Consider the following 13,617-nt stretch of genomic DNA (forward strand, 5'->3'; position numbering starts at 1 on the left):
GTCATAGAATGTGGCAAAAAATGATTGTTTACACGATCAGGAAGGAGAGATGCTAAACTAAACTTTTTATTTTTACCAGGTAAGGCCCACTGAGCTTCCAGCTCTTTATTAGAAGCGACCTGGCCACAAATGATAGCTCAACGAAGTGGCTTATCACGTGGAAATTTATAGCAGCCAAATACTCGAAACGCATGTTGGTTCTAAATTTGGAGGGAAGAAATCAGAGGGACCCGGAGAAAAAGTCCAAATATACAGCAGGCGGTCGGGGTCGTGGATCGAACCCACGACCTGCCTTATACCAGGCGAGGTAGTTCACATCTCGCCACCGTGGCAAATGTATCAGGTAAAGCGGGCCAGTTTACATAGACAGGCATGTGAGTGATGCCAGGAGTTTGGCATCCATGTGGAAGACCCTAAAACCAAATAGTGGCGTACAGACATAGCAAATCTTAATAGATTGTGTGTCCTAAGACAAAGATGGGATCTAGCAGATGGAAGCAACGGTGAGGTGTGGTGGCATCGGTTGGCTACGTACGAAAGAGGTTCAACATACAATAGTATTAACCTCGTGAACTTTAAATTAAGCAATAGAGGCACACATTTTCTATAATTCATCCATTCATTCATTCACATACAACACACACATAACAGTAACCGCGAAGGCCTTCTTCAACTATCAAACTCCCGTGTTATTCACTCCGAACTCATTTTGATACAATACAAACCACAGGCTCGCAGTGTAAATGTACACGATGGTAATCAGAACGTGTACACAGTCATTGATCTACCAGGAATGCACGCTTTTCCGGTGGTCTCATAAAGCAACGCAATGACTCATAAAGAGCAATGGAGAAAAAGAAAAATTAAAAAACGGTGTTCGTTTTTTTCTGGTATGGAAATTCTTAGAGCCTGTTTGGTGGGGTGTTTCACGTGCACTGTGTGTTTGATTTCACGAAGAGATTTTTAGTGTTTTTCTTCTTGGTTCTTTCGGTAAAGTCACGTAGAAGGGAAATAATAAAATAATAAAAATAAAACATAATAAAATAATTCTCACGACGTTTCGGCCACAACGCAAGCAGTCGTCCTCAGGTGAAGACGGCTGCTTGCGTTGTGGCCGAAACGTCGTGACAATTATTTTATTAAGTTTTATTTTTATTATTGTATCATTTCCCTTCTACGTGACTTTACCGAAAGAACCAAGAAAATGAATCCCTGCAGTCACGAAAGCTTTAAATCGAGATGTTTTGTTTGTTTTTATGACCGGTGCCGCTCTTGGGCTTTGTCGGGCAGACTGTGGAAGTCGCCATATGTCTGCACTGCCCTCGAGGAATTCGTAGAATGAGCAGTGGGGTAACGACAGCGGGGTAACGACAGCGGGGTAACGACAGCGGGGTAACGACAGCGGGGTAACGACAGCGGGGTAACGACAGCGGGGTAACGACAGCGGGGTAACGACAGCGGGGTAATGCTAAATGAGATCGGTGTCCACTGTCCAGGTGCCAGGTGATGATAGGAAGGGACAATGGCGCTCCCAGCTAGAAACTTGAGACAGGGAAGATGGTGTTCTTACCAATAGGACTCGGTTACTGTTGTTGTTGTTACTCTTAGGTTTTTTCGGTAAAGTCACGTATAGGTAAAAAATAAAATTTATAAAAGTAATAATAGAAATAAGATTAACAAAAGTAGTAATAGAAATAAAATAATTATTCATTTCTATTTTTACTTTTATTAATTTTATTTTACCACTGTGACTTTACCGAAAAAACCTAAGAGTATGAATCCTTGCAGTCACGAAAGCCTCAAATCTAGAATGTTGTTGTTGTTGTGTATCTGTGCCTGTAACGCATGTTTATATATGGGGAGCGGTTGTGCAGTGGTTAGCGCGCTGTGCTACGAACCAGGTGACCCGAGTTCACAATCCGAATATCAGAATCAGAGTATTTATTTGTGCTGGAGGAATCCGATCAGTAATAAAGCTCTTTTTCACAGATGCCCAGTAGGATTCGCGCTCACGGCCAACACCAGTGACGATTATCTGAACCGGTTCTGGGCCTCCCCTATGTCGACTCAGCCTGAAATGAGTACTTGGTGTAGTATGTAAACATCGTCACGCAGGAGACAAAGGCGGCCGGGCGTGGTGCTGGCCACCCACCCCCTCGTGTGCCGTTCCGTCCTTCATAGGTGCTCGCTTAAAGCACATTCCCCAAGATTATGTTAAGGCTATAGGGGGATGTTTATCTTTGAATGTGTATTGTTATATGTTAATACAGTACTGCTCGTATAAATGCTGTACGTATACATTGAGGTTATAATGAAAATTGTAAATGTTCTTGTTATCCAATCCACACAAATGTGTGTTCAGTAGTTTCCTTTAGAATTCAAAGACAACACGTTCTACTTAATTAAATAGACTTTTAATAAATGTGTTCTCCTACAACATCAGAGTGCAGCGCCACATTAAATACGCACTACAATGACAATAGTTTAGAGCGATTTGAAGCATGTTTTATTTGTTTGGGGGGGGGGGGGCAGAGCTTTGTGACTTTTTGTGACGCCGTGTGACGAGGGGGGGGGTCAAAAATCGTCCAAAATCGCGTGACGTCATTTATGGACGGCCCCTTTTGGGAGCGAGGCGTGTCGTCCAAAACGCGCTTTGTCAGCGTCTCTCGCGATGTAGGGAGACGAGAAAAAAAACCCTAATTCTTGTTTTCCCAAGAATTTCGGTTCCTGCCCAAATTCCCTGAAATTGTCAATTGCTTGCCACCACGCTCAGTGCCATTGACTCGTTCATTTGTCGCAGCCTCAGCCGTCAACCCAAACTCATTCAATCTTGAAACAATCCGTGTCGCTGCTCACAAAGAAGAGACATCTAACCCCATGGGCGGAGTTTACAAGGGGGGAAGGTGGCACGGGCTTTCGAGACCAATATGTGTGCTGTACTAGTATACTCACTATACACTACACTATACACTACTATACACTACTACACTACACACTACACTATACACTACTACACTACACTATACACTACACAATACACTACTATACACTACTACACTACTATACACTACACTATACACTACTATACACTACTACACTACTATACACTACTATACACTACACTATACACTACACTATACACTACTGTACACTACTATACACTACACTATACACTACTATACACTACACTACTATACACTACACTATACACTACAATATACACTACTACACACTACACTACACACTATACTATACACTACATTATACCCTGCACACTAGTGCTGTACTAAGTGACGAATTGGCCACGTTCTGTTTACGTGACAACCCTTACTAGTTGGCTGTGTCGGGTGGTGGTGGGTTTTAACGACACATTTATATATTTACGCGCTCTAACCCAAAAAAACCCTATATTATGGACACCTTTATTTGCTTATTTTCAGTCGTTTATAATTAAGATTAAAACATGAATTAATTGTATGCACCCGCGATTCCCAAATACGAGGGACAAGGCGAACCTCTCCCCCCCCCCCCCCCCAAATGTAGAAGTCGAACCCCTGCCGATGATTTCTCCCTCTCCCCTCTCAAACTGCATCGGGTAAACGCAACCGGTTGTAAAACATCCTGGCTGTGAACCACGCCCCTGACTGGGCACTGCAGACAAAAACAACATCAAAAACGGAACACAAATCGTCTACATTACAACACACCTAAGTGTTATACAATTACTTCACGTATTCATACTGCGCTATGAATCCACTTGGCCAAATTCGTTGCCAGGGATTATTTTGATGAAATCTGATGTAATAATGCTCCCCCCCCCCCCGTAGCCCAATAGGGAGGCCCTATTTAAAGGCACCACATTTTACCAGCGTCTGGGTTTTGAGGGCCATCGAAGCGGTATGACTCACGGTGTGCGTTTTGCCTTTATTACTTCGTGGATATTCATCTCAAATTAGCAAGGGCAACCACCACCACCACCATCTGCTTATAATTATGCAAGGCCCAAAACCAGTCAGAGACTTGCAGCCTCCCAACACATTCATCAGCGTGTTCCCACATGCTTCTCACAGAAGCAGGCACTTGCCTGCAGTCTACAGCTTTCTCGGCCTGATAATAAGTATAACCCGTAAAAACAAAGTTTTTCACTATAAATCTTTTATATGCGTGGCGGCTAGAGTCCTCTCGTCCTCTGGCTTGAGATGGCTGCCACCTATGGGTCAGATGATTGCATTGCACCATTAAGCAATTGGTAATTAAATATAATATTTTTGTCCTAAGAAGTGTAAAATTTTGGAAAAAATTTTTCACGAACATTAATTGTCACGCACAACGAGTCTGTGTGGAAAATGTCAGCTCGATTGGATCACGGGAAGTGGGTTAAAAAACGACCGAAAGATTTGCACGGTCCTAAGCAAGCAAGCGAACTTAATATAAAGGATTTAAAAAAACAAAAGGTCAACTGAACACAATAGCAGAGGCAACCTCGCAAAAATATATTTCTCCGACAAGCGTTTCTGTAGTAACACCTTCTTCTTGGTTGAATGCATATCTGCATTTCCCATAAATATGCTAAAATTCATCTTGATATGCAAATTATTTTGTCAAGGCGCTCTTCCTCCTCCCTCCCAGCTTAAATAGACGCTCCAAGCCTGGGGTGTGTCATTCAGACTCTGTCTCCCCGACAGACCTGGTCTTCACCTGAGGACGGCTGCTTGCGTTGTGGCCGAAACGTCGTGAGAATTATGTTATTATGTTTTATTTTTATTATTTTATTATTTCCCTTCTACGTGACTTTACCGAAAGAACCAAGAAGAAGTGTCACCCTGAAGTTTATTCCTGCCCGATGCTCTTACTGGTCTCAGGGTGTGAACCACAGCAGTGCCGTATTATCCACAAGGCACATTAGGCACTGCGCCTAGGGCCTACGAAAACTAAAGGGCCGACTAAAAATAATTGTTGACCATGTTTTTTTCTTTGTATGATAAGACGTTTTAACCAAGATATCTTCTTGAATACATATATTTATATAGCAAGGATAGGCACAGTGTAAATACAAAGAAGCAGCGTCATGACAATCGTTTTTTTTTCACAGGGCGAGAGAGAAATTAACACCGGAGATGAACTTATGGAGATTTATTTAATTGCAAAATTAGCAACAGCATCATCAAATTGTGTTCGTCGCACAAACTCATTATCAATGGAAAGTAGTAGTGCAAGGGAAGACACGCTTTGTTGTCCTATGGTTGATCGGAGACAGCTTTAAAAAAAATCAGCTTTAGTTTCGACAAAAACGCTCCCCTTCACAATTCGCAGGAGGCATGAAACAAGCGGAGTGACAATGGCGGGAGTAACATGGGGCAGCAGCAGCAGCATCAACGACTATAGAAAGTTGTCACTGAAGGCCTACGAAACAAGAGTGTCTGGGGCCTACAAGAACCTTAATCCGCCCCTGGCGGCTTCCTCCAACCTCTGAAAGGCAGTCCCCTCCCTGTCCCATGATGTTATTTGGGAGACGGATTCCTCCTCCCCTCCCGATACATCACAAACACACTCAGAAAATATGCAGACCTAATCCTGGGGTCAGAGATCGGTTCTCCATTCTTCCGTTTAAGGGATGGAAATCCGATGGTCCTGCAAGTGACTCAAAACTCACATTAATTACTCTCTCAATCTTCTTGGTTCTTTCGGTAAAGTCACGTAGAATGGAAATAATAAAATAATAACAATAAAACATAATAAAATAATTCTCACGACGTTTCGGCCACAGCGCAAGCAGCAGTCCTCAGGTGAAGAACAGGTCTGTCGAGAAGACAGAGTCCATTCTACGTGACTTTACCGAAAGAACCAAGAAGATGAATCCCTGCAGTCACGAAAGCTTTAAATCGAAATTGACTCTCTCAATGCAAACTACTCAACTAACTTCTCCCCACACTCTACTCTCACACCGTTTTCTCTCCTCATTTCTTCACAACTTTATTTTGCGAACAATACAAACGTGTCATTGCTTGTACACGTTCTATTGTATGTGGGCAAAACAGCAAATACAAGAATAAGGTCCAAAGTACGATGGCAAAACTTGTTGTGAGGTCTCTTTCATTGTGTCGTGTGTTTGGGGGAGAAGGAGGAGGAGGGGAAAAGAGAGAGGAGGGGGTGGGGGTGGATCTGGTTTGCAGGGTACACAATGGGGGCGAGATGTTAACTACCTCGCCTGGTTGTTTTTTACGATCAGTGGAAACAAGAAGATGCTCGGTGTATTCGGCACTTTGCTTCGTTCATCATTTCGTACTTTTTTTTTATTTATGTAAACCCCCACCTCTCGATCACTCTCTCGCTCACTCTCTCGCTCTCTCTCTCGTTCTGCACACAGCCCTTCTCGCAGTTTGACGGCCTCCGACGGGTAGCTCATAACTGCATGCAGAGCTACCCGTCATCTGCCACCGAGCACACGGCCTCCTTCATCGCCCACTGCTCCTTGAAGGCCGGCACGGCGTGGGTCAGCCTCGCCTGGTATGCCTATGCCGGAGGTCGTGGTTCAATCCCTAACCCCGACGCCTGCTGCTGTATATTTGGAGTTTGCATATTCTCTCTCCCCCGCGGTCGCGTGGATTTTTCTCTGGGTCCTCCGGCTTTATCCCGCCACATTTAGAAAGAAAACGCGTTTAGAGAATATTGCTGCTATACATTTGCACGTGATTGGCCACGTCGTTGAGCTGTCATTTGTGGCCAGGTCGCTTCTGAAGAAGAGCTTACATTGCTTAATGGGCCTTACTTGGTAAAACCATCACAAGTTAGTGAAGTTAATTACCATAATACCACATCAACATGTGAAGTATCTTCTTGGTTCTTTCGGTAAAGTCACGTAGAAGGGAAATAATAAAATAATAAAAATAAAACATAATAAAATAATTCTCACAACGTTTCGGCCACAACGCAAGCAGCCGTCCTCAGGTGAAGAACAGGTCTGTCGGAAAGACAGCTTGGCAGCGTATATTTAAGCTGGGTTCGAGGGGGAAGAGTGCCTTGACAAAGGAATTTGCATATCAAGAGGAATTTGCATATTTATGGGAAATGCAGATATGGGATTAGTCACTACTTGTGGAATGCGTAGGAGGTGGGCGGGGGGTTTCAAAGTCATATTATGCCCGTGCATTATGCAGGATTAGCAGCATCAAAGGGAGGGAGTAGGGTTAGCATTAATAAAGGGAAGGAATGTTAATAGTATGGAGCTGCAGCAGCTAAACCACCACGTAAAAACTAAAATATAAACTACATCAGTATCATCAATATACTAAATATACTCTCCAATAAGCTGAGCTACTAACAAAAAGGCATACATCACAATTGAAGATGAATCCCTGCAGTCATGAAAGCTTTAAATCGAAATTCATGTGAAGTATGTTAACTGACACACGGGGAGAGAGTACAACTGGGGGCTTAGAGCTTTAGTCCTTCTCAATTTGGTTGAGCATGATATGTTCTAGCGCTGGATGTTGTACAACTTTATAGACAAATCGAGCAATTGATGGGTTTCTTGTTTTTTTCAGTTTTGTGCTAATAATCCCCTGAGTGCTTTCATATTCGTTTCATTGTTGAAATTCACAGAGCCTAGTATATTTATTGTTGATCTTAACAGCGACCCGGGTGCGATTGAGCTTCATTCCAGGTTCTGCTATGTTACATCTCTCACTGAACAAGTGTAATGTTCTTGTAGGGAGACGGAGTCTTCGTAGAGGCAACACGGTTTATTATACCAAACAGTTTACACTTAAACCCTAACACAAAGGGGTAATGGCCCCTTTCACTCACAACCTGGGGAGGTACAGCCTCCGGGCTATCGTACCTACAACTCTGTCTACTCCAGCCCTCCGGCTGGCTAGACCTAGGGGAGGCTGACCCACCGCAGGCCCGGTGGGTCCCTGACCACTGGTCTGTCCGGACCTGGCCCTCACAAGGGCATCAGGCGGAGGGAACCTCAGGGTCCTAACCTCGTGACCACTGGCACCGCACTGAGCCCGGCCCTTAGAAGGACGTCGGCGGCTTGGGGTCCAGGGTCTTCTTCTTCTCCAGGCGGCTTCTGGCTTCGGCGCTCTCAGGGACCCGCCTTATATACTCTTTCTCCCTGAGGGGCGGGGTTCTGGGGGATCGTGGCATCAGGCAGCCCCCCTCCCCTCAGAGGGGTTCCAACCGCCGTTGGCCCGACCGGTCCGGACCGGTTTCTCTACCGCTCCCCCTGGTTGTGGCGCGTGTGTGTCAATCATGACCACCACACGAGCACCTTGTGTGAAGCTCTTCCAACCCTCGGACGGGTCTTGCGCTTCGTCTTCAGTACAGCGAGTCACACATCAGTGGATTTCTCTATGTAGGCGTCTCAAACCCCCTTCTACCTCTTCCCCTTATTATATTCACCACCCTTTCTCGAACTTTCCAAGACCCTCCAACAATCCCATTCGTTTATCCCAACCGACCACTCATTTAAGTCAGTTTTGCCGTGACGACCAATTAGATTTGAATGTTCCCCACCTTCAAATCGGATCGTTGTGCACATCGATGTCGGCTTCCCCTGTGATAGTTCCTCGCCAATGAGAATCAAGCACGCTCTTACAACTTAGGGGCCGTCCATAAATGACGTCACGCGATTTTGGACAATTTTGACCCCCCCCCCCCCCCTCGTCACACGGCGTCACAAAAAAGTCAGACCCCCTCAAATATGACGTCACAAAGCTCTGCCCCCCCCCCCCCCCAATAAATAAAACATGCTTCAAATCGCTTTAAACTATTGTCATTGTAGTGCGTATTTAAAGTGGCGCTGCACTCTGATGTTGTAGGAGAAAACATTTATTAAAAAGTTTATATAATTAAGTAGAACGTGTTGTCTATATTTATTTAAAGTTGCGCTTTTGATGTGACGTCACATTTCTCAACCCCCCCCCCCCCTCGTCACACATCGTCACAAATGTCTGACCCCCCCCCCCCCCCATAGGTGCATGACGTTATTTATGGACGGCCCCTTATTTCCTCACAGGAGTTTGGCTCTCGGCATCCCTTACACTTGCAAAAGTCAGGGGGAGAAAATACACCTTCATGCGTGGGTGAAGTGAAAGAGTAAAAGTTAATACGACGTTTTTTTCGTGTTTTTTTCGTTGCCAAATGTAAATGAGATCTGGTGGTGGAGTTATTTAAAGAGGATGGGTTAAGGGTTGAAAACATACGAAATAAGTGTATGAATTTTGGGTATATCGTCATCTTAGTCAAGTTTATTGTCCCGGATGATGTCAAAGGAAGGCAATCCCAGAATAAGGATCTTCTTATCACGATGATTTGCAAAGAGTTTGGAATGGTTACTGGGGATATGTACACTTGAGTATTGCAGTTGAAAGGGACCCCACATAATTTTGTAAATACAGGGCCTAGCTGTGGGTAGTTTGGCTCGAGTGGCATTATCAACGCTTCGCGTGGGTTGACTTTATATCCAGTGGCTTGACCGCATTCTTCAATGAGGTTTAGAAGGGCTGGGATAGATTGGCCTGCGTTAGTGAGAACCAGCAGCATTCTATATGCACGCAGGCTAATCTTCTGGGTTTTGTCTCACAAAACGTTCACCAATTGTTGTTGTGTTTTTTTCCCCTTCCCTAATGTCTCCTGCCAGATGATCGCTTAATGGCAATCGTGAAAAGTAGGGGAGAGAAAGGGCATCCCTGGTGCGTCACACGTTTGAAAGGGGATTTGGTGGAATTGTAGCCATTGGTTGAAAGAGTTTCCTCGTGTGTTGTAGTCATTGAGTGTATAAGGGAGCGAATGCATTGAATGAGGAGATCAACAGCTTTCTAGGGTTGTTGATATGGAAGATAATTCGACCCCAATCTAAGGATATATAGCATCTTCTTGATTCTTTCGGTAAAGTCACATAGAAGGGAAATAATAAAATAATAAAAATAAAACAATAAAATACAATTCTCACGACATTTCCGCCAAACAGGTCTGTTGAAAAGACAGCGTCTGAATGAACACCACCAAGCTTGGCAGCGTATATTTAAGCTAGGTTAGGGGAGGAAGAGCGCCTTGACAAAGGAATTTGCATATCAACAGAGGAATTTAGCATATTTATGGAAAATGCAGATATGGGATTAGTCACTACTTGTGAAATGCGTAGGAGGTGGGGGGGGGGGTCTCAAAGTCATATTATGCCCGTGCATTATGTAGGATTAGCAGCATCAAAGGGAGGAGGTAGGGTTAGCAGTAACAAAGGGAAGGAATTTTAATAGTAAGGGGCTGCAGCAGCCAAACCACCACGTAAATAAACTAAAATATAGACGACATCAGTGTCACCCTTTCACACAACAGGTCCCTGCGGGGTGGGCTGGTAGGAACGAACAAATGAATGGCTATAATACAATGAAATGGCGGGGGTACGATACGAAGGGAGAGTTTGAGGCCTAGTTCTAGGCTTTAGGCCTAGCTGTAGGCTTTAGGCCGCTGTGAGTTAATTTTTAATTTAAATGTTTTAATTGAAAACTATCTCAGGGAATATTAAGGGAATGTCACACTTGTTCAGCCAGGAAAGCCTCACTGAGTCTAAAGGTTTTTGTAGGGTCCTGCCAAGTGTTTGCAGTAGGGGGCGATGTTGCTACACCTAATCGGACATCGGACGGACGGACGGACGATATAATCTATTGTAGGCTGGTTCACTTCGTTGCTACCAGTAATATTCTCTACCCTATTCTCATACCCTCTCTCGACTCAACTGAAAACTCTCGCCCCTATCTCTACTCTCCCAACTCACTCACTCCACCCTTAGCCACGCAACTCTCTGTCACCACTCAATACACTGCACCCTCTCACTACGATGTCTACTCAACACTTTCCGCTCATCACAGTACAAAACTCTCTCACCGCACGTTCTCTACTCTAACCACACACACCACACTCTCTACTCTCCCCCCACTCTCTCTACTCACCCCCCCCACACTCTCTACTCTCCCCCCACACTCTCTACTCTCCCCCACACTCTCTACTCTCCCCCCACTCTCTCTACTCCCCCCCCCACTTTCTACTCTCCCCCCACTCTCTACTCTCCCCACACTCTCTCTACTCCCCCCCCCACTCTCTACTCTCCCCCCACTCTCTCTACTCCCCCCCACTCTCTACTCTCCCCCCACTCTCTCTACTCCCTCCACTCTCTACTCTCCCCACTCTCTCTACTCACCCCACTCTCTACTCTCCCCCCACTCTCACTACTCCCCCCCCACTCTCTACTCTCCCCCCACTCTCTCTACTCCCTCCCACTCTCTACTCTCCGCCCACTCTCTACTCTCCCCACACTCTCTCTACTCTCCCCACTCTCTACTCTCCCCACACTCTCTCTACTCTCCCCCCACTCTCTACCCCCCCCCCACTCTCTACTCTACCCCCACTCTCTACTCTCCCCCCACTCTCTATACTCTCCCCCCACTCTCTCTACTCTCCCCCCCACTCTCTCTACTCTCCCCCCACTCTCTACTCTCCCCCCACTCTCTCTACTCTCCCCCCACTCTCTACTCTCCCCCCACTCTCTCTACTCTCCCCCCACTCTCTCTACTCTCCCCACACTCTCTACTCTCCCCCCACTCTCTACTCTCCCCACTCTCTCCCCACTCTCTCTACTCTCCCCCCACTCTCTCTACTCTCCCCCAACTCTCTCTACTCTCCCCCCACTCTCTCTACTCCCCCCACACTCTCTACTCTCCCCCTACTCTCTCTACTCTCCCCCCACACTCTCTACTCTCCCCCCACTCTCTCTCTCTCCCCACACTCTCTCCCCCCACTCTCTCTAGTCTCCCCCCACACTATCTACTCTCCCCCCACACTCTCTACTCTCCCCACTATCTCTACTCTCCCCACTCTCTCTACTCTCCCCCCACTCTCTATACTCTCCCCCCACTCTCTCTACTCTCCCCCCACTCTCTCTACTCTCCCCCCACTCTCTCTACTCTCCCCACACTCTCTCTACTCTCCCCACACACTCTCTACTCTCCCCACACACTCTCTACTCTCCCCACACTCTCTCTACTCCCCACACTCTCTCTACTCTCCCCACACTCTCTACTCTCCCCACTCTCTCTCTACTCTCCCCACACTCTCTCTACTCTCCCCCCACTCTCTCTACTCTCCCCCCACTCTCTCTACTCTCCCCACTCTCTCTACTCTCCCCACTCTCTCTACTCTCCCCACTCTCTCTACTCTCCCCACACTCTCTACTCTCCCCCCACTCTCTCTACTCTCCCCACTCTCTCTCTCTCTACTCTCCCCACTCTCTCTCTACTCTCCCCCCACTCTCTCTACTCTCCCAAACACACTCTCTACTCCCCACACTCTCTCTACTCTCCCCCCACTCTCTTCTTCCACCCTCGCTCCTTCCGACTCACGTACTGGTAGTGGTGGTGGTCGTGCTGGTGGTGCTGGTGGTGGTCGTGGTTGGTGGTCGTGGTTGGTGCTGCTGTTGCTGCTGTGGTGCTGCTGCTGGTGGTGCTGCTGCTGGTAGTGCTAGTGGTGGTGCTTTGGTGCTGGTGGTGGTGCTGTGGTGGTAGTGGTCGTGGTTGGTGGTGCTGTGGTGGTAGTGGTCGTGGTTGGTGGTGCTGGTGGTCGTGGTTGGTGGTGCTGGTGGTGGTGCTGTGGTGGTAGTGGTGGTGCTGTGGTGGTAGTGGTCGTGGTTGGTGGTGCTGGTGGTCGTGGTTGTTGGTGCTGGTGGTGGTGCTGTGGTGGTAGTGGTGGTGCTGTGGTGGTAGTGGTCGTGGTTGGTGGTGCTGGTGGTCGTGGTTGTTGGTGCTGGTGGTGGTGCTGTGGTGGTAGTGGTGGTGCTGTGGTGGTAGTGGTCGTGGTTGGTGGTGCTGGTGGTCGTAGTTGTTGGTGCTGTGGTGGTAGTGGTCGTGGTTGGTGGTGCTGGTGGTCGTGGTTGGTGGTGCTGGTGGTCGTGGTTGTTGCTGCTGGTGGTGCTGCTGTGGTGGTAGTGGTGCTGTGGTGGTAGTGGTCGTGGTTGGTGGTGCTGGTGGTCGTGGTTGGTGGTGCTGGTGGTCGTGGTTGTTGGTGCTGGTGGTGGTGCTGTGGTGGTAGTGGTGGTGCTGTGGTGGTAGTGGTCGTGGTTGGTGGTGCTGGTGGTCGTAGTTGTTGGTGCTGTGGTGGTAGTGGTCGTGGTTGGTGGTGCTGGTGGTCGTGGTTGGTGGTGCTGGTGGTCGTGGTTGTTGCTGCTGGTGGTGCTGCTGTGGTGGTAGTGGTGCTGTGGTGGTAGTGGTCGTGGTTGGTGGTGCTGGTGGTCGTGGTTGGTGGTGCTGGTGGTCGTGGTTGTTGGTGCTAGTGGTGGTGCTGTGGTGGTAGTGGTGGTGGTGCTGTGGTTGTGGTGGTGGTGCTGTGGTGGTAGTGGTCGTGGTTGGTGGTGCTGGTGGTCGTGGTTGTTGCTGCTAGTGGTGGTGCTGTGGTGGTAGTGGTGGTGGTGCTGTGGTTGTGGTCGTGGTTGGTGGTGCTGGTGGTCGTGGTTGTTGGTGCTGGTGCTGGTGGTGGTGCTGTGGTGGTAGTGGTCGTGGTTGGTGGTGCTGGTGGTCGTGGTTGGTGGTGCTGGTGGTCGTGGTTGTTGGTGCTGGTGCTGTG

This window comes from Lampetra fluviatilis, chromosome 2 (genome assembly GCF_964198595.1).
Source record: "Lampetra fluviatilis chromosome 2, kcLamFluv1.1, whole genome shotgun sequence".
NCBI lineage: Eukaryota > Metazoa > Chordata > Hyperoartia > Petromyzontiformes > Petromyzontidae > Lampetra > Lampetra fluviatilis.